The 25,463-nt window shown below is 44.0% G+C and overlaps 1 protein-coding gene and 1 long non-coding RNA gene across 2 annotated transcripts in view; both read left to right on the top strand.

Annotated features, from left to right (window-relative positions):
• SORCS3 (sortilin related VPS10 domain containing receptor 3) overlaps nucleotides 1-25,463 on the top strand; it is a 498,155-nt gene that overhangs the window by 22,939 nt on the left and 449,753 nt on the right. The gene's annotated exons all lie outside the window — the stretch shown is intronic.
• LOC119859451 lies at nucleotides 1,360-25,376 on the top strand. Its single transcript, XR_005294214.2, has 3 exons — nucleotides 1,360-1,585; nucleotides 22,631-22,761; nucleotides 24,977-25,376. It is a non-coding gene; the product is annotated as an uncharacterized LOC119859451 (long non-coding RNA).

Raw genomic sequence — 25,463 nt, 5'->3', positions numbered from 1 at the left:
TTCTCCTTCCTCTTTAAGTAGCCCTACTTTATGCTACTGCTTGTCATCTAGGGCCTGATCCAAAGACCAGTTAAATCTATGGGAATCTTTACATTGACTTCTGTGGGTTTTGGATTCAGGCCCATATAGTTCTATTACAGGTATATAGTGTAATTTAGGAAATACACATGCAAATGCAGACTGCACAATAAAACACGTAAGAGAGTACATCACTACATGACATTGGCTTTGCTCCCAAATGAGTCCGTTATCAAGTCTCATGCTTCAGAGTCTACGCTGATCAGTGGGTGGTGGTGGGGGTGTCAGGAAATATTGATTGTTCCACTTTTGGTGGTGGTGATGCAGCAGTTGCAACGCAAATGTGGCTAGGTACTCGAGCTAGGGGAATGGATAGGGAATCTATTCCTTATCTTTACCATAGACTTCCCTGTGTGACAGCGAATGAGTCCATTCATCACTCTGTGCCTCATTTTCATCCCCATTTTACAGACAAGGAAACGGTTTATGTACTCTTGTTTCAGGGCACTGAGCTCTATGGGGAGAAAGCAATATATAGGGCCTGATGCAGGCCCAAAATTAGCAAGATCATACAGGCCTGGTGTTAGGTACATGAGTTCTCATTAACATCAATGGATCTGTTTAGCCACTTAAAATTCGGCATGGGCTTAAGAACTAGGCCTGAGCAAAAATTGCCAATTCATTTTTTTATAAGAAATTCTGAAAATTTTTCAGTTTTATGAAAAGCCAAAACTTAACGTTGAAAGAACTTGGGTTTTCAGAAGCAGTTTTCAGTTTACATTTTTTTTTCCTGTAAAAATGTTCAGGGTTTGAAAAGTGAAGTTTTTAAAAATGTAAACAGACTATTTTTAGCAAAATTCACTTTTTCACTTTGAAATGGGGAAATGTCGATGAAAACAAATTCTGTAATTTTTTTTCCTCAAAGCCATTTTTCACCCCAAAATAAATGTCAGTGAAAAATGGTCAACCAGCTGTGTTAAATAACCTTGTTAAAATGGGGCCGGAAGGTCCTTTGAAATCAGGGGGAGACCTACTGTTGTCTTCAGTGGGCACTGGACCACTGTGCAGAGGAGGCCATGTGGCATAATAGATAGACCACTGGCCTGGGACACAGCAGATCTGGGTTCTATTTCTGCCTTGGTGAGTGGCTTGCTGGGTGACCTAGGGCAAGTCACTTGACCGTCCTATGCCTCAGTTTCTCGATCTGTAAAATGAGGCATCATGGTGCGGTTGGCCCACCTGTAAGGTGAGTCAGGGCCCCAGCTACACATGATGGGCTTCTTTAAGGAGAATGAGTCCATTTTGGCATACCTGTAAGTTATTAACTGCCTAGGCTGCTGTTTGGCAGTTAACTAATTAATGAGCACCTGAGCCCACTAAAATGTTCCCAGATTTCAGAGGAGAATGCTCCTAGAGAGAGAAGGCTTCTTAAGGAAAGAGCCCTTGAAGAACAGAGCAGGAGAATTCCTAAGAAGGACCTTACTGGGAATAGTATGCATATGGGAATAGTATACTTTACCTGGGGATAATGCTGGTTACCTCCTGATGGAAAAACACTCTATAAGAGGTAGGCGTTGATGATGCATCTTGTACTAATATGCTTTTTCTTTGTCATCCTTCTGTGGTGAATCAGGAGTTGGCCACTGTTGGATGCAGGCAATGCTGTGATCTGTTCTTAGATCCTATATTCCTAATCTTTCCCCAGGTCTTGTCATTGCAGCATAACAAAGTTCTGAATGTCCCTCACCAGCCGGTGGCTACTCAGTCTACAGGGATTTGTGGTCTAATAGCTGCTACATAAACATTACAGTGAGAACTCAATTTCTGATACATTATTTAAAGTGTAATTTAATCTCAAACCTGGGCAAAGTGCAGGACTGGAGATTTTTTTTTTTTTGGAGGGGGAGTTCTCTCTGGTTGTTTAAAATGAATTAGCTCTGATGAAATATTTAGCCTTTAAACAACAAATTGAATATATGGTGAATTGCATTTTATTTATTAATGGCTTTGCAGGGAGTTCTGCAGAAGTGTGTTCTGTTGTGCTATTGCAAAATGTAGTAATGACTGTAATATTTTGATGAATTATTAATAGGTGCTGTGCCTGTAGCAGTACATAGGTGACAGATTTCAAAATTGCTTTTTGTTTTGGGAGGGGAACGTGGTGTTTTGGGATTCGGGGTTTGTTGTGTGGGTTGTTTTAAAGCAAGGACAAAATAAGTGCAGGCAACCTGACATTATTATTTTTTTTTTTTTCACCTGCCTTCTCCCTTCCACCACCCTCACCCCACCCTAAATAGGCCTAAGAAACAATTAAAAGGGGCTGTTTGCTGCAATACTATTCCTCTTTCTCTACTGCCGCTAAATCCGATTGCAAAACAAGAATAGGTTTCAGAGTAGCAGCCGTGTTAGTCTGTATTCGCAAAAAGAAAAGGAGTACTTGTGGCACCTTAGAGACTAACAAATTTATTAGAGCATAAGCTTTAAAACAAGAATAGGTAATATTCCAATGGAGCAGTCTGCGCCCGCCCCACTAGGGTTGCCAACCCTCCCGGAGTGTCCTGGAGTCTAAAGATTGTCATATGATGAAACCTCCAGGAATACATCCAGCCAAAATTGGCAACCCTACCCCCCCCCCATCCTCTAACTTCCTTGCTCAGTGGTGAGGCTACTGTTATGTTACAAAGAGGCAGTGTGTATTGTCTGTGCTGCTGTGTGTGCGTTCCATTCTGTGATGCAGTAGTGTAATGGTACAGTATAGGCAAGCAGAGCCTACAGCTAATTAAACAAAATGATTTGATTTGTTACCTTGTACTCCTGTGGCTGATCTTCACCTGTGTCTTTCTGTCCTCAAAATAGATCTGGAGCTTTCTGGGAGAAGGACTGTCTTTTTACTACTATTTTTGACCAGTGTGAAACCTAATGGGAACCTGACCCCTGATTGGGAACCCATGGTTGCTACTGGGAGCAGAAGTCCCATCACTCGGGTCGTTTAGAGAGAGACACCAGCTATATTGTAGGGAACAATTCTGAACTCCTTGTGGGAAAGAGCAAGGTTGCCTTCATTCTATGAGCTGGAACTTGGATGTAAACTGGAGTGGGCTCAGAGAAGAGCTACAAGAATGATTAAAGGACTAGACAACCTGTCTCAGAGTGGTAGACTCTGGAAGCTCAATCTGTTAACAAAGAGGTCAATGACTTGGTTACAGTCTACTAGTATCTACATGGAGGATAAATATTTAATAATGCACTCCTCAATCTAGCAGAGAGAGGTAGAACGCTGGCCAATGGCTGGAAGTTGAAGTTAGACTAATTCAGCCTGGATTAACAGCGAGAGTAATTAACCAGTGGAACAATTTACTGAGGATTGTGGTGGGTTGTGCATCGCTGACAACTTCTGAACCTAGATTGGTTGTTTACAAGATCTTCTCTAGGAATTACTTTGGGGAAGTTCTTTGGCCTGGGTTATACAGGAGGTCAGACCCAATGATCACGATGGTGCCTTCTGGCCTGGGAATCTCAGAATCTGTGGTTCTGACACTATTACTCACCATGGAAGTACCTTACTCTGAGAGGTCTGACTGAATTTGATGGGGCCACTTGTGGAGTAAGGTGCTATTCACCATGAGCAAAAGGTATCAGAATCTGGCCCTCTGATTCCAGTATTAAAACTCAGTCATATCCTCAGGAGGAAGATTATTATTTATTATTTTATTTATTAAATTTATTTGTATTCCTGGAGCACCTACAGGCCCAGTGGTAGACCAGGACCCAATTGTGCTAGGTGCTGTACAAACACAGAACAAAACCATGGTCCCTGCCCACAGGGTTTACAAGAGCACTGCCGCCTCCTCCCCCATTCATGGCTGCATGACATAGGTGTGCAAGTTTCAGGGAAAGGAAGGTGTGTTGTGGTGATGTGCCTCACTTTTTAGCAGGAAAGAAAAAATAAGAGGGATGCAGTGGCTTCAAAAGGCAGCTGAGACCTCAAAACACTGTAAAGCACTGGGGGGTCAAGATGGGCCAACTCTTGCTCTGATTTACACTGGTGAAAATGAATGATTCCATTGATCTTAGCAGGATTTCACAGGGGCAGCTGGGAGAGTTTGGCCCTACATCCTATCTTTTTCTGGCAGCAACTCTCATTTCCAGGTTTTTTCCTAGTCCAGCCTCCCCAGTGCAGGAGGGAAGGACTAGATGACTTCTTGAGGTCCCGTCCCTACATTTCTACAATTGTATCTATATAAATAGGATCTTTGTTTCTTAGGATTTAAGACCTAGCACAGCTCGTTCTGTGCTAGGTCACCTGAGCCCACTAGGGGCACGATATTGCCAGCCTGAGTGGTAAAGGTGCTCAGACACTATGGTTTTGCTCCAGCACCAGTCTCAGTAAAGTGGGGTGAGTCCTTATGGTATGATGGCATCTCAATGAATTGCCCTGTGGTGTTCTGTGCAGTGGGTGGATGACCTGGCAGGGAGCATGAGCAATGAGCTATGGCAGAGTGTGCCCTATGGGGTGCAATTTTCTCCTTGGGTCTGTCCCTAAAGGCAGTAGGGGTTTCACATCTGATCTCCAGATCAGTCCCTTGGTTCTAAATTATGCTCTCTCCCTCACACTGCCTTCCATGACTATGGTTGGTCCCAAATCACAGGAACCAGCGGGGTTCTGCTGTACACTGGGGGGAGATCCCTTGTGCCTGGTGCATCTCAGCTCTTGGTGGAGCAGTAGGGTGCAGCTCTAGGGAGGGTGGTACAGGCAGTGGGTGTGGCTGGAGGCAGGTACTTGGGCCATAAGGTTTACTCCAGTCCTAAGGGTTAATGCCGTGGTGAGGGTTGCCAGGGGAAACCCAGACAGGATGGAGCAGCAGCTATGGAGAAGCTTGGTTAGCTTCAGCTCTGTGGAGCAGGAGGGAGGGTAACTCGCTGCTTTGCTTTTGCCCAGCTCCCCAGAGCCTTGCTGAGTTAATGTGACTGTGCTCAGTGAAGAACAGAGCCGCCCACCTGCTCTGTGGTGTTTCCCTCCTGGAGCCTGTGGCACCTGTGCTCTGCAGCCTGCACTAGCTTCCAGCTGGTCCCCGGGTTCAATCCTAGGGGCTGGATTTGTGGGGCATTAGTTGATGTAGATCCTGGTAACTTCAGAGGCCATTAATGCCAGTCTCTTTGTGCCCCATCCTGGTGACTAAGATCAGCTGGGTTTTTTTTTTTTTTTTTTTTGGGGGGGGGGGTGATGTGTCTGGTTTTGCTTTCTATTCATTCATTAATGTGCACTTGCGTTGTAACTGAATACACTCAATAGTTGTACCAAAGCACCACCCACATAAATAATAAATGCTGCTGCAGCAGGTAGAGATTGTCTGTCAGCCAAATTCTGACAGGCACATCCTGTTCTTGTCCCCTGGAAACTCAGGCTGTGAGAGGTGCTGCTGTGGGGGAAATCTCGAGACGAGGGTGGGGTTGTGTCTGAGTTCTGAGCCAGACCCGCAGTGCAGATTGTTTCTGGCTGGGGGCTGTGCGTAGGTCAGGGAGGATGCCAGCTCACAGAAATGCTACTTCTGCAGCTGGTGGGTGTGCCCATCAGGAGGTGGTTCTGACACTTTCCCTACACAGAAGTAAGGAAAACAATGATATTTTAAAACCAATTAAAACATGACCCCCCACAAAATTACATGCTACAGTCTCCTATGGACTCAGTCAAGACCCTGTGATCGTTGTTCGTTCTAAATAATTCTATAGAGCTCACCACAGTGCTTGGAGCTAGGTTGGTGGTATCTACCTCCCATTTTACAGAAGAGGAAACTGAGGCATGAGGGACTCTGCAGCTACGTTTTCAAAAGTAGCCAGTGATTTGGGCAGCTACAGGTTTTGGATGCCCAACTTGAGCTAATTCTCCTGAGTCCCCATGGCTCTCATTACCTTCAGCTGGAATTGTTGGGCCCTAAGTGTCTAAAGTTGGGCACCTTAAAAAAAAAAAAAAAAAAAAAAAAAAAAGTCCCCCAAAGTCAGTGGCCACTTTTGGCCTTGGTAGCTTATCCAGGAAGCTGGGGCAGAGTGGGAGCTAGAATCTGCAATCTCATGGGGACATCATCTCAGTCACCTGACCAGGGTTTTGGAATGCCCAAAGGGCCTGTCCCTAGAGAATCCATCTCAAATTGTACATGGAGCCCCACACCTACTGAGATGGGACTTCTTAGGCACAAAGGCAGGACTAGGCAAATGTTCATGCAGTGCATATGTGAGATCAGTAAAGCTCAGCTACTTCTCTTGCTGTCTAGTCTCAGAGCCTTCTAAGGTGTTCCCTAGGGCACATGAGAACCAGCTCTCCTGATGCCCAGGTCTGCACCCTCCCAACAAGAGCACCCATGTGAATGGCTAATGCAGAGATAAAGCAACACTAAGGAAAAAGTATCTTGTGATTCCTTCCCCCCACCCCCAAAATCTTTCAAATGAAGTAGCAAGTTTATGAGAAGCCCCCTTATTCTTGATTTGTCGTCTCAGTACAGGATGGTGGCAGAGGGTGAGCTATCAACTCTCTCCTCAGTCATCTAATGACATTGCTCTGGAGCCCCCAATTAATGCACTTGTCCATTTACCCCCTTGCTTTCTGGTAGGCCTTCTGTGGGTTGACAAGCAAGTGGGAAAGGATTGCCAGGCATGCATATTTGGTATTAGCAACCACTGTTTTCTTTCTTCTGCCTGCTTCTTTTCTGCTTTAGTTAATTTTACAATTGAGATGATCAACCCAAAGTCCAAAGCATCTCTTCTGATTTTCCCCCTCCCCCCGATGTCTGAGATGGGCACTAGGATGCAGGAAATGTTTGGAGGCACACCCATGCTGCCTGATAAATTAAGACCCCTATAAGGATGACTGAGTAGGAAGGAAAAAGCATCATCTGAGTGTCTTGGACAAGGGCTAAAAATCTCTAAACAGGCTTCTAGCGGAGGAGCCTAGGTAATAAAATGGAGGAAGTAGAGCTACTGGTGCAGGGAGTGAAACCAGATATTATAGGGATAACAGAAACATAGTGGAATAAGAACAGGAGTACTTGTGGCACCTTAGACTAACAAATTTATTAGAGCACAAGCTTTTGTGAGCTACAGCTCACTTAATCGGCGGCACAGAATGGAACGTACCATACAAATTGTGAGAGGCTGCATTTAGCAACAGAAAAACTTTAAAAACAGACTCCAACAAGAAACTGCTGAGCTTAATATGCAAACTAGATACCATTAACTTGGGTTTGAATAGAGACTGGGAGTGGCTGGGTCATCACACATATTGAATCTATTTCCTCATGTTAAGTATCCTCACACCTTCTTGTCAACTGTCCAAATGGGCCATCTTGATTATCACTACACTTTTTTTTTTCTCCTCCTGATAATAGCTCATCCTAACTAATTAGGCTCTCAGTTTGTAGGGTAACTTCCAACTTATCTGTGTGTGTCTGTCTCCCTCCCTTCCTTCCATTCTATGCATCCAATGGAGTGAGCTGTAGTTCATGAAAACTTTTATGCTCAAAGAAATTTTAGTCTCTAAGGTGCCACAGGTACTCCTGTTCTTTTTGCAGATACAGACTAACATGTCTGCTACTCTGAAACCTGTCATTATAATAGCCATGACTGGAGTATGTGCTGTTTAGGAAAGACAGAAATAACTGCAAACGTGGTGGAGTAGCATTGTATATCAATGATGAGGCAGACTGTAAAGAAGTGATAGAATGGATAAGACAGTCTGTCTGGGCAAAAATCACATTGGGGAAGAAAGCTACTAGTCTGCCCTGGGATAGTGCTTGGGGTGTGCTAAAGACCGCTGGGATCTGATGTGGATATGGATGGAGACCTCTTTAATGTTTTTAAAGAAGTAAATACTAATGGGAATTGTGTGATCATGGAAGACTTTTACTTCCCAGATATAGACTGGAGGACAAGTGCTAGTACTAATAGGGCTCAGATTTTCCTGGATACAATAGCTGATGGATTCCTTCATCAAATATTTCAGAGTAGCAGCCGTGTTAGTCTGTATTCGCAAAAAGAAAAGGAGTACTTGTGGCACCTTAGAGACTAACAAATTTATTAGAGCATAAGCTTTCGTGAGTTACAGCTCACTTGCATGCATCCGATGAAGTGAGCTGTAGCTCACGAAAGCTTATGCTCCTAATAAATTTGTTAGTCTCTAAGGTGCCACAAGTACTCCTTTTCTTTTTGCGAATACAGACTAACACGGCTGCTACTCTGAAACCTACAAGGAGTGGAAGATGGAAGGGATTAGCAAGGAAAGCTACCTTACTGAGGTCAGAACATGTAGGGATAAAGTGAGAAAGGCCAAAAGCCATGTAGAGTTGGACCTTGCAAAGGGAATTAAAAGCAATAGTAAAACATTCTATAGCCATATAAATAAGAAGTAGTGGGATCACTTAACACTGAGGATGGAGTGGAAGTGAAGGATAATCTAGGCATGGCCCTATATCTAAACAAATACTTTGCCTCAGTCTTTAATGAGGACCTTAGGGATAATGGTAGGCCAACAAATGGGAATGAGGATATGGAGGTAGATATTACCACATTTGAGGTAGAAGCCAAACTTGAACAGCTTAATAGGACTAAATTGGGGGGGCTCGGATAATCTTCATCCAAGAATATTAAAGGAACTGGCACATGAAATTGCAAGTCTATTAGCAAGAATTTTTAACGAATCTGTAAACTCAGGGTTGTACCGTATGACTGGAGAATTGCTAACATGGTTCCTATTTTCAAGAAGGGGGGGGGGGAAGCAATCCAGGTAACTACAGGCCTGTTAGTTTGACATCTGTAGTATGCAAGGTCTTGGAAAAAAATTTTGAAGGAGAAAGTAGTTAAGGACATTGAGGTCAATGGTAACTGGGACAAAATACAACATGGCTTTATAAAAGGTAGATCATGTCAAACCAATCTGATCTCCTTCTTTGAGAAGGTAGCAGATCTTTTTTAGACAAAGGGAATGCAGTAGATCTAATTTACCTCTATTTCAGTAAGGCATCTGATACAGTTCCACATGGGAAATTATTAGCTAAATTGGAAAAGATGGGGGGTGAATATGAAAACTGAAAGGTGGATAAGGAACTGGTTAAAGGGGAGACTACAGCGGGTCACATTGAAAGGTGAACTGTCAGACTGGAAGGAGGTTACTAGTGGAATTCCTCAGGGATCAGTTTTGGGATCCATCTTTTATTTAATCTTTTTATTACTGACCTTAGCACAAAAAGCAGGAATGCGCTATAAAGCTTGCGGATGACCCAAAGCTGGGAGGTATTGCCAATACAGAGAAGGACCGGGATATTGTACAGGAAGATCTGGGTGACCTTGTAAACTGGAGTAATAGTAATAGGATCACATTTAATGTGAAAAGTGCAAGGTCATGCATTTAGGGATTAATAAGAATTTCTTTTATAAACTGGGAACACATTACTTGGAAGTAACAGAGGAGGAGAAGGACCTCGGAGTACTGGTTGATCACAGGATGACTGAGCCACCAATGTGATATGGCTGTCAAAAAAGCTAATGCCGTCTTGGGATGCATCAGGCGAGGTATTTCCAGTAGAGATAAGGAGGTGTTAGTATCGTTATACAAGGCACTGGTGAGACCTCACCTAGAATACTGTGTGCAGTTCTGGTCTCCCATGTTTAAGAAGAATGAATTCAAACTGGAACAGGTACAGAGAAGAGCTACAAGGATGATCTGAGGAATGGAAAACCTGCCTTATGAAAGGAGACTCAATGAGCTTGGCTTGTTTAGCCTAACTAAAAGAAGGCTGAGAGGAGATATGATTGCTATTTATAAATATATCAGAGGAATAAATACCATGGAGGGAGAAGAATTATTTAAGCTCAGTACCAATGTGGACACGAGAACAAATGGATATAAATTGGCCATCAGGAAGTTTAGACTTGAAATTGGACAAAGGTTTCTAACCATCAGAGGAATGAAGTTCTGGAACAGCCTTCCAAGGGAAGCAGTGGGGGCAAACAACATATCTGGCTTCAAGACAAAGCTTGATAAGTTTATGGAGGAGATGATATAATGGGATAGCCTAGTTTTTGCAATTAATTCATCTTTGACTACTAGCGGTAGATATGCCCAATCGCCTGTGATGGGATGTTAGATGGAGTGGGATCTGAGTTACTACCGAGAATTCTTTCCTGGGTGTCTGGCCGGTGAGTCTTGCCCACATGCTCAGGGTTTAGCTGATCACCATATTTGGGGTCGGGAAGGAATTTTCCCTCAGGGTAGACTGGCGGAGGCTTGGGGTTTTTTGCCTGCTGCTGCAGCATGGGACACAGGTCACTTGCTCGAGGATTGTCTGCACCTTGAAGTATTTAAACCATGATTTGAGGACTTCAATAGCTCAGACATAAGTTAGGGGTTTGTTACAGGAGTTGGTGGGTAAGATTCCATGGTCTGCGTTGTGCAGGAGGTCAGACTAGATATAACAGTCCTTTCTGACCTTAAAGTCCATGAGCTCAGAATGGGAAGGATTTAAGGGTGACCCAACTGGGAGCAAATGCATTAGGGACATTCCCCAAAAAATCAGTTGCAATCACACAGCCATCTAGACAACAGGGTGAGTGGGCCTCATTCTGATCCCATGGACTCTAGATGTAAATCAGGAATAACTTTGTTGAAAGCAATGGAGTTACCCTAGTGTCACGCCAGTGTAAGTGAGGACAGAATCGGATCTTTGCAGCATGTAAATAAATCCTAGGAAAGAAGAATGATCACTCATTCCATTCCCTTCATTTCAGGTTTGAAAAAGGAAAACAATAACATCCCTTCTCTTCACCTTTTGGCATATAGATCCTAAACTGGTATGGAGCAGGTTTTATACTAGCTTTGGAACTGAGTATTGCAAATATAGATTCATAGATACTAAGGTCAGAAGGGACCATTCTGATCATCTAGTTCGACCCCCTGCACAGCGCAGGCCACAATCTCACCCACCCACTCCTATGAAAAACCTCACCTATGTCTGAGCTATTGAAGTCCTCAAATCATGGTTTAAAGACTTCAAGGAGCAGAGAAGCCTCCCTCAAGTCACCCATGCCCCATGCTACAGAGGAAGGCGAAAAACCTCCAGGGCCTCTCCAATCTGCCTTGAAGGAAAATTCCTTCCTGACCCCAAATATGGTGATCAGCTAAACCCTGAGCATATGGGCAAGATTCACCAGCCAGATATGCAGGAAAGAATTTTCTGTAGTAACTCAGATCCCATCCATCTAATATCCCATCTCAGGGGATTAGGACTATTTACCCTGAATATTTAGAGATCAATTACTTACCAAAATCCCATTATACTATCTCCTCCATAAACTTATCGAGTAGAATCTTAAAACCAGATATATCTGTACCCAACTATAGCAATAATTATAATAAAGCTACAGTTGAAACCTGTTCAGGTGGGAATGACTACTCAGTCTTCCTCCTCCTTCTCCTGCAGATAACACCTTATTCCATGTAATCTGGATGAAAAGAAATCCTTGGCCCGATTCTCCTCATTAAACCTAAACTATCTTGTCCTCTGTCCAAAATTCAGCAGGAAATAGAGCTGATCTACAGAGACTAAGGTTTGATGGTCTGGAAAAGGAGGCTTAAAAGGGTATAGTTTTCTATGCCAGCCCCAAGATGTGCCTTGCTATATGTATGTCCCATACATTGTGCTGGAAAGATGAAATTGTGTACTCGGAGCACTGTACAAGCATTCATTTATTCAGCCCCCCTGGGAGGGCATTGTATTGATCCTGCCATGCTCTATGGAATCACAGGTCTTCTGAAACAGGAGGCACTTGTGGGGGGGGGGAGGGGAAAAACACAGCTACAGACACAAATAATGAGGCTTCCACATAGCTTGAGTTCCAGCTCACTCTACTTTGTTTACCATGGGCCAGGCTCTGGAACTGTGGACAGCATACAGAGACATCTAGTGGCTAAATAACACATTATTACAGTCCCCATTTGTAGGCAGGGAAGCTGTGACAAAGGTTAAGGCCAACATTTTCAAATCTGGATGCCTAAGATTAGCTTAACTAGGAGCTGCAGCTCCTAATTACTGTAGTGGGAGTTTTGCCTGAGCAAAGCCTCTTGTCCTACATCAAGTTTATGTATACAGGAGCATTTCCCTTTCTGAGGAGCCTGCGAATGAGTTGTCTTAGTCAAACAATGACCTCTTCATCCTATTCTGGAGATGCCACAGCTTATTGCATTGGTGATGCTGGAGAGACTAAATTGTGGTGTCACTGGGAAACTGAGGCAGGCCAGAGAAGGGCATGTGGTGGTGAGCCCTGAATCAGGACTTTCCACCCTACAGCTTTCAAGAGACCCAATTTCCAGAGTCTGAACCTGCAACCTCTTGTGCTTAACAATGAGAATCCAGAAAGAAAATGAGTACTTGTGGCACCTTAGAGACTAACAAATTTATTAGAGCAAGTGAGCTGTAGCTCACGAAAGCTTATGCTCTAATAAATTTGTTAGTCTCTAAGGTGCCACAAGTACTCATTTTCTTTTTGCAAATACAGACTAACACGGCTGCTACTCTGAAACCAATGAGAATCCAGGTATGCGTTTCCACAACCAGCAGATGGCCCTCTGCTTGTTCTTTCATATGGGCTGTGTGTTGCATTCAATTTCATCCCAAATTGCTACATTTTCTGTGCCCATTCGGCTCCCAGACACTCTTATAATTTCTGAGCCACAGGCCCAGTGGGAAATTGATACTGTACTTGTCTGTCTGACACGTGACCTGCGTATAGTCCTCAGGAGCATTAGTTGGCTTCCTTAGCTTGGGAAGTATACAGATTTCAGGAGCACTCTGGGGCAACCCCAGAGCCTGTTGGGGATGGCAGGGTTGGTAAGAAAGCAATTTGTTATTGCAGGCTTGTTACTTTGTGACCCTTTCCAGATGAATTTGGAGGCTGAGGTTATTCCAGGCCTGTCTTCTGCACTAACTCATGAGTTAGCACCTTCCACCTGGGACAGATTTCTCAGTTACAGGCAAATCCCAGTGCAGTGGATCCTAGCAGGCCTCCAGGGAATGCAGCTGGAGTTACTTTCACTTCATGGGAATGAAGCACCTTAATATCCCCTCCCCTCCCCCCCAGCAGCTTGAAGGAAATGTGCTAATGATAAAAGGAGTCTGCAAGAAGGGAGCCTGAATCCCAAATGCATCAAAATTAAAGTTCGCCCTCTCTTGTACATTGCTGTGTGTGTATGAAATCCTGGCTACTACACGCAGACCATAGCTGTTAATAGGGTTTGAACTGGCAACCTTCAGCACTAAACACACAGCTCCTTACCCAAAAGAGCAGCTCCACTAGCTGTTAATTAACAGTAGGCTGTTGTAGTCACTGGGATCAACCCTGAGAGAGAGATGTGATCACAAGTGCTATGTCAGGGTACTACTTTGGCAGCCTTGCTACCATGAAAGGAAATGAACAATTAGGGCTGTGGAGAAATTTCATGGAAAAAATATTTCCAGCTTCCTTCAGAGCTCTCGGGTTTCTCTAGAATTGTGCTTGTCACAGACAGGTGAGGGACAGTTCATGGTGCAAAGTGATCTGTGCCACCACAGAATTTTTGAGTTTCAATAAAGCCTGGGAGTCCCCTCAAACAAGGTCAAGCTTTGAAGAAACGGGTCATGGTTTTGAGTGAACCTGGGCCAGTTTGAGGAAATTAGTGACATGTAGAAATCTTTTTTTTTTTTTTTTTTTTTTTGAGGCTTTGGGATTTCATTACATGTATTTTGCATGACACTGCTGGCTGTGCCCCTAAACCACAGTGATGGGCACAGGATAAGAACCTAGACACTCTATTACTGCCATTGCACAAGTCTGAGTGATTTTCTATGGCTATTGGAAACTAAAGGATCATGAAACAGCATGGTATTTCTTTTCTAAGTGAGTGATTCCACAGCTTCTGGTGTAGCAGCTTCTGTGCAAATGGCCCTGCACAATTGGGAACCATAAACTGGTGGGTTTTTTTATTCTCTGTGATGAAAATCCCACCTGTGTTTTACTTGCCTCCTGGGAAAAAGTGTAATGCTAGCGATGCTGCTGTAAATCTGGAGTAACCCCACTGGTATAAACTGTGTTGCTCCTGATTTACACAGGTGTCACTGAGAACTGTGGGTGTGTGGGACAGCAAGGTACCAGGCCTCACCAAAGCAATGGAACTGGCTTGACATTTTGAGATGTGCCTGTCTCCACTCCCAGATGGAGAAAGGGGGAGGGAAGAACAGTGTGGAATGAGAACTCTTCCATTGAAGAAAATGGCTTGAAGAAAATCCAATCTTTTATTTAACCTTTAGGTCTTGGCTTAGACAGCCCCTCTCTTGTAGTGAAAACACAAAGGGAAAACGGCTTATCTCCTCTGGGATGAGTCGGAAATGCAGTTTGTGTCCACTTACTGTCCATTTCTCTTCCTCTGCCTGCGGGACGGGTTCCAGTCAAGGGGAACGAGGCTGTTTGGAAGCTGCAGCTGGAGGTGAGGGGAGCAGACGGCAAAGGATCCAAATGCAGCAGATTGCAAAGGCCCTGGTTTACTTGAAGAGCTGATGGGAATAAACCCAAGCTATCATGCCACCTGCTAGATACTTGGGCAGTCTTTTCTGGGGCTGGTGCAGCTGCTGCCACCTGAGGACTCGTGCAGTGGCTGGTGTCAGTCTGTTTCGAAGGAGGATTTCTGAGGGATGGTGGGATTAGTCATTTGCCTCTAGGTTGCTGGTTCAAATCCAGCTGCAGGGGCTACGTAGTTCCCTTAAGTTTTTTTTTTTTTATTTGTTCTTAGAGGCTCTGAGGCACACTAGCTGGGTCTCTGAAGCCCTTCATACTATAATCTGCCGCCTTTTCACCCCCATGACCAAGTATCCACTGCTCCTAGTGCTTGGCAGGAGAGTGGTGTGACCAAACTGGAAGGATGGTATAGTGGCTAGGGAGTTAGCTTGGCCGTTAGGAGAACTGGGTTTAACTTCTTGCTCTGCCATGTACTCCTTCTGTGAACTTGAGCTAGTCACATAGCTTCTCTGTGCCTCAGTTCCTCATGGGAATAATTCTTCCATGTCTCACAGGTCGATGAAAGATATTGAGGCCTTCACATATAAGGGTAATTGGGGTACATGGAGAAATACACAGGAAAATGGACAGATGGAGGGGAAGAGTGCAAATCCAACTTGGATGCAGAGCTAAGAGCTCTTGGATAGACCATGTTAGAACTGGGCAAAGTCTTGTTGCCCCCCCATTTTCCCCCTGGATCTTTTTAAAGTGCAAATCCACACTTTTCATTTTGTGAATTCCTATCTGTTCTGCCAAATTTCTTTGTCTGAAAGAAACCTAAAAAAATTCTGACACTTTCAAAATGAACTGCTTTGATTTCTTTTTTTCAGTTTGAGGCAGCTTTGTTTCAAAATTTAAATTTTTTTTCTCAATGTTTTGTTTGACCCAAAATGATTTTATTTAACTTTTTTTGATGTGCCAAAGTGTTTCATTTTTGGTTCAATTGGATATGAATTATTTCCATTTTTTTTAAAACGCCCAGTGAATTGAAAAATCCATTATTGGCACAGCTGTAGGACATTACCTATTCCTTAGCAATGGTTATTAGGGGCTTATGGGAAATGGAGTCTGGCTCCTTTTCTGAGCCCCTTTCTGAAAGCCAGCCAGTCTGTTGCATACCTGAGTTCTGGTGCAGCACCTGTGCTTTTGACCGTTTGCAAAAGAACAGTAATTGCAGGTTGCTTTGTAAAACTAAAATTGAAGGAGTAGGTGGTGCTTGCTCACTGGCTACCCAGCTGCACTCAAGTTGTGGAGAGGATACCAGGCTGTTTGTCCTGGGAGAAATGGCTTTCGTAGCCAACTGGAGAATACAGCAATGGTGTGTGGGTTTTTCCAGCAGAGTGCAAGGAGCTGCATTGCAGAATGGGCTGTCTGAGTCCTTTTTATAGAGGACTCTATCTGTCTCTAGCCAACATTGAGTACAGGATGAATGGGCAGAATGCTGCACTCCTAGGGCTGAAAAAGCTGCATCAAGGAACACGATGCAGCAGCAGTTGGAAGGATGTGACCCTGTATGTTTGTACAGCACCTGACACAATAGGGGCACAACCTAGGTTTTGGGGCTTCTAGGCGCTCCAGCAATATAAACAATGAGGACTAGTATTTATCATTCCCTCTCCCCTTTGTGAGTTGGAGCCACTCATCTGCTGAAGGGGCTGGTGTTTTCACTTCTTTTATCTGTCTCTGACATGTCTAATGGACATCTCTAAAGCAAGCATTACCACAGAGCCTGGGAGCTTGCTTTGCTTTACTATCAATAACAAATGAATCCTGAAATTCATACTCTAGTTCCTACTCTGAGGTATCCCTGTCGGCTTGGAGCTGGCTAGAGGGACCACTAAGAAAGGACCTTTGAATTTAACCCATTAACTCCACATGGGTTGTTGGACTGAGATGAAATGACTTGCCCAAGGTCACATAGCAAGTCAGTGGCAGAGTGGAGTTCTCCTGATTGCCAGCCCTATGCTCTAACCTGTGATTATTTTGTAGAAGGTGGCATTCTGGGGCCGAGGGGAGGGCTTTATAAATACAGTGATCATCATATTAACTATCTATTAAAAGCAAGATGGACCTTGCTATTCAAGTAAGTGCAGTGCTCAGGATCTGAAATGTACTCCCCCACCCAGTCTGGCTTCAGGCACAGGCATCCTTGCCTTCCTATCTGGGAACTCTTGGGGAGGTAGTGTATTAAGGTTGAGAAACTTAGTTACTAGCTGCACACTGATAGGAGCTGAGGGACTGGCTGGATCCCATGTCTTCTGTGGAGCTCCTGCTTGGCAATGAGGCCTTTCTGTAGCATTCAAATGGAGCCCTCTCTTGGCCGAAACAAACCCAACCATGTCTTCCCAAAGCTGAACCAGGGCCTTCTCTGTGGCACATGGAGAAGTTGGGTTGTAAGTTTTCCTCTCTAACTAGTCAGCCTGCCTCTGCAGTTCTGTCATGGGCAGGGTAGGTCATGCTCTCGAGTCCTTGAAAGTTGGATCTATGGGACATCCACTATTGGCAAGGGTGAGGGCAGGGCAATCATCAGTTGCATCAGTTCTATGGTAAAGAATTGCAACTGAGTGTGGTTTTTTTTTTTTTTTTTTTTTTTCTTCTTCAGCAAAATATTGAAATATTTTTAACTTGGAAATGCTCCAGTGGCTTGTGAGCATCATAGTTTAGTTACTTTATGCTCCCATTCTTCTCTCTAGTAACCCAACTAGGAAGCCCAGACATGTCCCACAAGGCACCACAGTCTTCCCTTTCCATTACAGGAAGCAGTGCCTCATGACTGTTGCCAGGCTGTCGCACATCCTGGGAGAACTCCAGCTGACAAGCCTGGCCCATAGAGGAGAGTGGGAGTATAAGGCAGCTGAACTAAAACTCCCATGGGGCACTGCAGTGATGTTTCTGAACCAGATACTTGTATTGTCCAAAACCCAGAAATCTTTCAAAGATTGGGCATTCAGATTTTTGATTGAGAAGTGTCTTCACTCTGCTTAAAACGTCAACTGATCACAAAAATCTTCATTTAGTGGAGAACCCAGAAAACTTGTGAACAGCCCTATGTGTCAATTTCATTCTACCAACAAAGTGATGCCCTCTTCTAATTTGAAAGCAGGTGAAAGAGGTGGAGTAAAAGCAGCCCTGACCATTGCCAGTGTGCACCTGCCACTGGGACTCGATGTGTCCTACCTGGTCCTAATTCCATGTCCAAGATAGAGCTGGCTTTCCAGGCAAGCTGCTGTGCCATGAAGACCAGTGAATGTGGCACTGAGTTCAAGAATTTCCACCCAGCCAACAGTACGAAAGGCGAAGTGCTGATTAATCCTCAGGGAATGGCGTCTTTGTACATCTCTGAAACCCACCGCGGCTGGGAATCCCATCCAGCATCCTTCCTTTGTAAACCCATCTGGGTGGTTAATCTTAGCCTTGCTGCCAAGAGACCCCACCATTTGAATCACCAAATGGAAACCTGCAGTTACAATGAAACCACACACTAATGCAAAACTGTGCAGATGCATGCAGATAGATTGGGGCACACTTTTTGTGGGGTGGGGGGCACTGTATCTAGATCAACATCCCCATTTTTACAATCACAATTACCTTATACTTAGGAAGAAAATCTTTTTTAATACAAAGCAGCATAACATATGCTTTACTGTGATAACAAAACCTGTGGGAGTGCACCTGTCATTGCCATGGGGAAGTGTGTGTATGAGTGTGAGAGAGAGAATGGCTAGCAATAAATAGGTTATTTAAAATATCTAAGTGTAAATTCAATTAACAAATCTGGACTAAAATCAAAGGCTCCTTTCTGGAGGAAAGATGTTGAGGAAATGCATCTTCTCCAATCACTTCTAATTGCTTCTCTTCTGAAGCTGGGTGATGGTTTTTGTGATGCTTATCCCATACTTTTTTTTTTTTTTTTTTTACTGTCAGATCCTGACACCCTTTTTCTATTTGCTGGGAAATGGATTGTTATCAGTGCAAGAGGCTCAGCTGTAACTGGAGCCAGCTGAAGGCTTTTTCTAAAGCCCTGTTTATTAAAAATATAAATAAGGGTGACAAGTTGGTCTCTCTCCCTCCTCTGCATTCTCCTGGTAGACTTGGGAGCTGTGTGTTTATCAGCTGATTGATAGAGGCATCACTGAGTTCATCTGTAGTTTCTAAAGAACAGCTTGTTTGTGTGTATGTGTGCATGCGTTTACATTTAATATATATATAAAATTAAAAATACACACAGGGCATGAATGGATTAATGAATAAATGGTACTTGTTAGTTAATGTTTAGGAACCTAGGCTCCAAACGTATAAACAGAGGCTGGAGAATGGTTCAATGTGAACAGTAAATCTGAAAATATGACCAAGGATCTGGGAGTGACACCCCCCCCATCTGATCTATTGTGCTCAGGGAAATTAAGCATCCCATTTCAATGATGTCAACCTGCTATGAGTTATGCCAAAGGTAATTTAATAACATTGCAAAGGGATCTCTAAATACATGCACACTTCAGTACAGGAAAAAGTGAGCTTATGCAGAAAAGTCATTTGTATAAAGGCAGGATTCCTTTTGACTAAAGCCAACATTCAATCTGTGAGCTGGGAAAATCCTGCAAAATGACTTTTGAGTATTTACTGAAATGAGTTTGCCTGGGCTGTGCTTGTGCCCCTTTTGTTTTTGTCACTGGCTTAATCATTCACCGAGAACAAATTTCAACCAGGAGCACAAATATTTCATTGGAAAATCAATTTTTAAATCCTTGCCCACAAGTATTTTCACCCAGATTGCTTGAATGTTCATTAGAGTTGGTGTCATTGGAGCAAGAAGAGTACCCAGAAGTCACCTACTACATGACAGGCCCAACAAGGAAAATAACAGAACACCACTAACTGTCACCTTCAGCCCCCAACTAAAACCTCTCCAGCGCATCATCAAAGAACTACAACCTGTCCTGAAAAATGATCCCTCTCTCACAGATCTTGGGAGACAGACCAGTCCTTGCTTACAGACAGCCTGTTAACCTAAAGCAAATACTCTCCAGCAACCACACAACAAAAACACTAACCCAGGAATCTATCCTTGCAACAAAGCCCGATGCCAACTCTGCCCACATATTTATTCAAGGGATACCATCATAGGCACTAATCACATTAGCCACACCATCAGGGGCTTGTTCACCTGCACATCTATCAATGTGATACATGCCAGCAATGCCCCTCTGCCATGTACATTGGCCAAACCGGACAGTCTCTATGCAAAAAAATAAATGGACACAAATCTGACATCAGGAATCATAACATTCAAAAACCGGTAGGAGAACACTTCAACCTCTGGCCACTCAGTAACAGATTTAAAGCAATTAAATTGGCAATGGCAATTTTGCAACAGAAAAGCTTCAAAAACAGACTCCAACAAGAAACTGCTGAGCTTGAATCAATATGCAAACTAGATACCATTAACTTGGGTTTGAGCAGAGACTGGGAGTGGCTGGGTCATTACACACATTTAATCTATTTCCCCAAGTTAAGTATCCTCACACCTTCTTGTCAACTGTCTAAATGGGCCATCTTGATTATCGCTACAAATTTTTTTTCTCCTGCTGATAATAGCTCATCTTAATTAATTAGCCTCTTACTCCACCTTTTCATGTTCTCTGTATGTATATGTATATTTCTTACTATATGTTCCATTCTATGCATCCGATGAAGTGAGCTGTAGTTTACGAAAGCTTATGCTCAAACAAATTTTAGTCTCCAAGGTGCCACAAGTACTCCTTTCCTTTTTGCAGTCTGTGGGAAGAACAGCATAGAGCAGGTAGGCAGTTGTTTGGAGCTCAGTTACCCTCTTAAATACTATGAAGATGTTCTCCGCATAAAATCTTTAATCTATTAATGTCAAAGCCAGGCTGCAGAATCCTGACCACTGATCGTGCCCATTCTTGAGGGTTCTTTCCTCAGGCTCTACTGTAGGGATAAGCTGGAATTCGACCCCCTGATTCTGTATACTCCAATCCTGGAACTGGGAGAGGAAGATGCTGGAAGAGGAAGAGAAGGATGATTTTTGTACAGAAGTAGTTAGACTGGTTCCACTAACTGCTCATGTGAATTGGGGCAAGTCACTTTTAGGTAGAGAGATTGTCTAGTGCACACCACAAAAACATACCTTTTGATGGTAGGCAGAGAACTGAAGGTCTGATTGGACTGTGAGGGACTGAACTGTCTACCCTATCAGGCCTGCCCTGGAGGAACCACTGCTGGTGAGACACATGGGCGATGCTCTGCAGGGGGAGAAGGAAGAAGCTTGTCCTGCTGCTCTGTGCATAGAGGCCTTCATTCTCCAGGGCTGTAGATCCCAGTATTAATACAGCATGGTTAGTTTGATCAAATGCTTTTTTTTCTGAAGGAAAAAACCCAATGCCTTCCCCTTCTCCAAACTGTTTGTGAAATCTTCCCACTCTGAGTTCTCCTGTTGGCAGCATCTGGTAGAAACGTAGTTCAAGCATCTTAATTTCCTCTGTGATAAACAAATTAATTTTGTTGCAACTCTTTTTAATGGTTTTTATGAAGAGATGAAATGTGGCTGAATCTGCTTGACAGGAAGAATCGAGTCCAAGCCATAAATGAGGCGCAGAACTGGGTCTGGGATGGCTGGCTTCTCGTGGCTCTGCCTCCTGGGTAACTCGCCAATCTAAAGCAGCGTGTGACTGGTGTGGCCTAGGAAACTGCTTTCTTTGGATACGAGCATCCCATCCACATTATGAACAGTGTGCAAAGTGAAGGTGATGTGTGCAAAATAATAGGCTATAATGTGGTCAGCATAGCAAAGGGGAACACACCTAGGGATTGCCCTTACGGGGAAGAGGAGATGGATTCTGGGTGCTATAGGCTAGTGCGCTAGCTTTCTAGGAAAGGGAGTTTGGTGATTCTCTCCATAGTTCCAAAAAGAAAAGGAGGACTTGTGGCACCTTAGACTAACCTGATGAAGTGAGCTGCAGCTCATGAAAGCTTATGCTCAAATTTGTTAGTCTCTAAGGTGCCACAAGTACTCCTTTTCTTTTTTGTGAATACAGACTAACACAGCTGCTATTATGAAACCTCTCCATAGTTGTGCTCCCAGCCTGTTTTGTGCTGGTCACTGAAAGCTGTCATTGGTGCACACTTTGCTGCCCAGGGGTTATTTTTATGCACAGTGGCTAGGACAGGAATTTATTTTTACCTTCCTTTCCTGGTAAGGCACTGCACTGCCCCTCTGACAAACTGAGAAGTGGGAGCAGAATAATGCTGTTCAATCCCACTCCCAACCCTTGGAGAAATGCTCTCCCATTGTAGAATAACTACACTCCTGTAGCTCTGGCCTGATCCAGTCTATCTAGGTGCCCAGCATCTTGTCATAAAGGCCCACTGCCCTGTACCAGCACTGAAAGGAAGAGAGCCATCCGAGGTACTATGGGGATGGGCACCATTATAATGTGGTAGGTAGGGTCAGTTTTTGTGCACTGGACTGCAGAGCTATTAGTGCAAGGGTGGTTTAGGTGGCTTAAGCTTTAGCCCAGCATCCATCCTTCCCATCCAAATACTTTAGATGAGTGGGTTGTATAGCCCACATCACCATAGCATTGGTCTGCTTCTCTGAGACAAAAGAAAATTCGCTAAATGCTGAGGGACCTCATCCAGGGCTCAGATGTCCATTCTGGGGGAAGAGTTTGATTGGGTCCTCTTCTCATATGCCAACTTGTTCCATGGCTCTTGCTGGGGTGGCCATCTTCCTCCTCCAGCCAGAGGGGGGGGTGTGTGTGTGTGTGGGGGGGGGGGGGGGGAGGAGAGAGAGAGAGAGAGAGAGAGAGAGAGAGAGAGAGAGAGAGAATATGAGAGAATATGATCTAAACCCTTGTCTGCCTGGGCAATTAGTCCTTGTGCCAGGATGCCTTTGATATATAGGGCTGTGATGTCAGTTCATTATTCTGATGTATCTGTCTCGCTGCTGTTTGAATGATTCTCCAAGGCACTAATCTTATTTTCCTGTTTTTCAAAATGTTCTTTAATTGCTCTATTTAAGGCGTTGGTGTCAAGCCAGGTTCTATCACTCTCCTAAAGGCTAGTGGCAGCCTGACCATGTGACCCTGTTGCTGCTGCAATTAAAAATAGCAAAATTTGCAGAATGTGGCTGTATCTTTCATCATCTTGCAGGTAATGAGTTGTACATGTTAATGCTGTAACAAATTGGTGACCATCTAAGATTACATTATATCATGCACCGCTGTGACTCCATTGCAACCACAGGGATCAAATGGCTGTAAAAAGGAGAGGTGCCTGCCACTTGAACTAATGAAAAATCTCCAGAGTCTGTGTAACAGCTAGGGTTGCCAACCCTCCATGATTGTCCTGGAGTTTCCAGAAATTAAAGATTGTCATGTGATGAAACCTCCAGGAATACGTCAAACCAAAAAGGGCAACCCTAGTAACAGCCCTGACTCCCCACTGAGTGGTTCTGATTCCATCCAGCAGAGGGCATTGACACACATAGCCAGTTTATTATAATAGTTTCCCAGGGACAGGATAACTTGCTTAGTTCTGGATAGGCAAAGAATTTGTCTAAATCTGGGAGATTGAGGCTTTATTTTCATTAGGAAGAGATGTGTTCCTAGTTAGAGTTGGCTAACTCAGGGTAAAATCCTAGTGAAGATAATGCTGAGAGCTGGGAAGACTTTAGCTGAGATCAGACATTACCTGGCTGAGTAGGCAAGGGAAGAAGCTGTTCTGCCCCCCCCCCCCCCCCCAAAAAGTGATTCCTTTTTCCCCTTTGGGATGTGATAGAGCCACAGCCTTTTCCTAGAGGCTCTGGCAGCCAACAGGTTCACAATTAAAGCTGCCGAAGACCTCTCCCAGAGAGCCTGGTGGCCTGGAATTCCAAAAGCCAGATTGGATATCTACACATTTTTATCATTAAAATAACTGCCTGGAGGGGGCAGGGAATGCTGGGAAAACTTCATTTTAGGAATAATGCTGCTGCTGTTTCAGAAATTCTTCTAGAAAGAGAGTACTTGTGGCACCTTAGAGACTAACAAATTTATTAGAGCATAAGCTTTCGTGAGCTACAGCTCACTTCATCAGATGCATGAAACCTGTCAGAAATGCTTCTGTGTTCCTCTTAAGGAGGGAGACAAGGTAGCTGAGGGAGCATCTTTTATTGGACCAAGTGCTGTTGGCGAAAGATGCTTTCTTTTAATATCTATCTTTAGTTCCTGACTGCATAGGAGATGCAGCTCTTCCTTACTCCCCATAGGACCAACAGCATCCCTGATGTAACCATGCTGAAGATGACTGAGTCTCTAAGGCTCTCAGTTGTGAGACATTTCATGAGCGTGACAATCATTCATTTAATAAAAAATGGGGGGGAGGGCAAAAGTGGGGGGGGATTTTTTTTCTCCCTGGGAACTTACAAAATCCCTGATGTTGCTGTTTATCCCCGTTCCACAAAGAGGTGGAAGATCAATGCAATAATAATATAGTCCTTGAGAACTTCCTGTTTATCTGAGGTACTTATAATATGGCCTCCATTACTGGAGTATCTGAGCACTTCCATCTTTAATATAGTCATCTGTGAAGAAGGGCACTGGTATTCCCATTTTACAGGTGGGGAGCTGAAGCACAGAGGCAAGTGACTTGTCCAGGTCACATATGGAGTCTGGGGTGACAGGTGGGGACAGGGAATTGAGCCCTGATCTTGATGGCTTCAAAGTGCTATAGAAATGTTAGTTACAGCTAGACCCAGGACTGCAGGCTTCAGCAGGCTTTCAACCAGGTCCACACCCCTCCAACCTCCAGGTGAGGTTGGGAGATCAGATCCCCATTTTGCAGCTGGTGAAACTGAGTCACGGAAGGATTATGGGATTTGCCCAAGAAGGCCTCCAGCACGTGAGTGGCAGAGCCAGGCTTAGAATGCATGAGTTCTGGCTGCACGTCCCATGAGCAGCTTGTCAGGGCACTCATCCTGAGCTGATGAAGCATTTAATTTCAATGGGTGAAAGAATCTGCATCAAATGGTCTCTCATGCAGGGTCTGATCCAAAGCTGTCTGAATTCAATGGAAATCTTTCCATTCATTTCAATGGGCTGTGGAACAAGACTATAGCCCTGCAGTGATTTAGTTAAAATGTACTGTAATCCCTTCTGCATTACCCAGGAGAAGGAACAGGAAAGCAGGCAGGCATTCCAACAGGAGCACCAGTTTTCCCAGGTATGTCTTGAGATTGCTGATCTTGGTGAATTTGCTGTGACTGAACTCCTGTTTGCCAAATGACTGGTATTGACAGGAACCTTGTTGACCTTGTCTTTCAATGGGATTAGTGATGGTTTTTTTTTTTTAACCATAATGAGATGCTTATTCTTTGTGACCCATGTAGATTGCCTGAGATTTCACAAATTCTACACTCGCTCTTGTTCCACATACCAAAGTCCCCCTCTCCTCCAACCTTTGCATCTGCTTTGCTCAAGTGCACAAGTTGTTGCCGCACAATTGAGAACCAGGCTTCAGACTTTCTGACCTGTATGATTCCAGGACTGAAGACCAAGTGTACTATTCAGGCAACATAGACTTCCTTGTTCCGAACGTTGTACCAGGAGGAGAAGACAGCGTGGGGCAGTGGAAGCTGAGCTTGAGTTTTCAAACTCCTACAGTCTCTGCGAAGTGACTGCAATGGTGGTGAAAAGACTTTCTTCTCACTTCTCTGAGCTGAATGTTCTTGGCTTTTGTGGTTCTCTCTCATTTTGGTTTTGCTGGGGGAAAAACATGTTCTACTCAGATCCCTTCTGTCCTTTGATATTTTTTTTTTTTTTTTAATTTTTTTGATCTCCCTTTAGTCTCTGCATACACACTTTACATTCAGGTCC

The sequence above is a fragment of the Dermochelys coriacea genome, chromosome 7 (assembly GCF_009764565.3).
Source record: "Dermochelys coriacea isolate rDerCor1 chromosome 7, rDerCor1.pri.v4, whole genome shotgun sequence".
In the NCBI taxonomy this organism is placed as follows: domain Eukaryota; kingdom Metazoa; phylum Chordata; order Testudines; family Dermochelyidae; genus Dermochelys; species Dermochelys coriacea.
The sequence above is the reverse complement of the archived record's forward strand: the minus strand, read 5'-3'. Positions and strand labels throughout refer to the sequence as shown.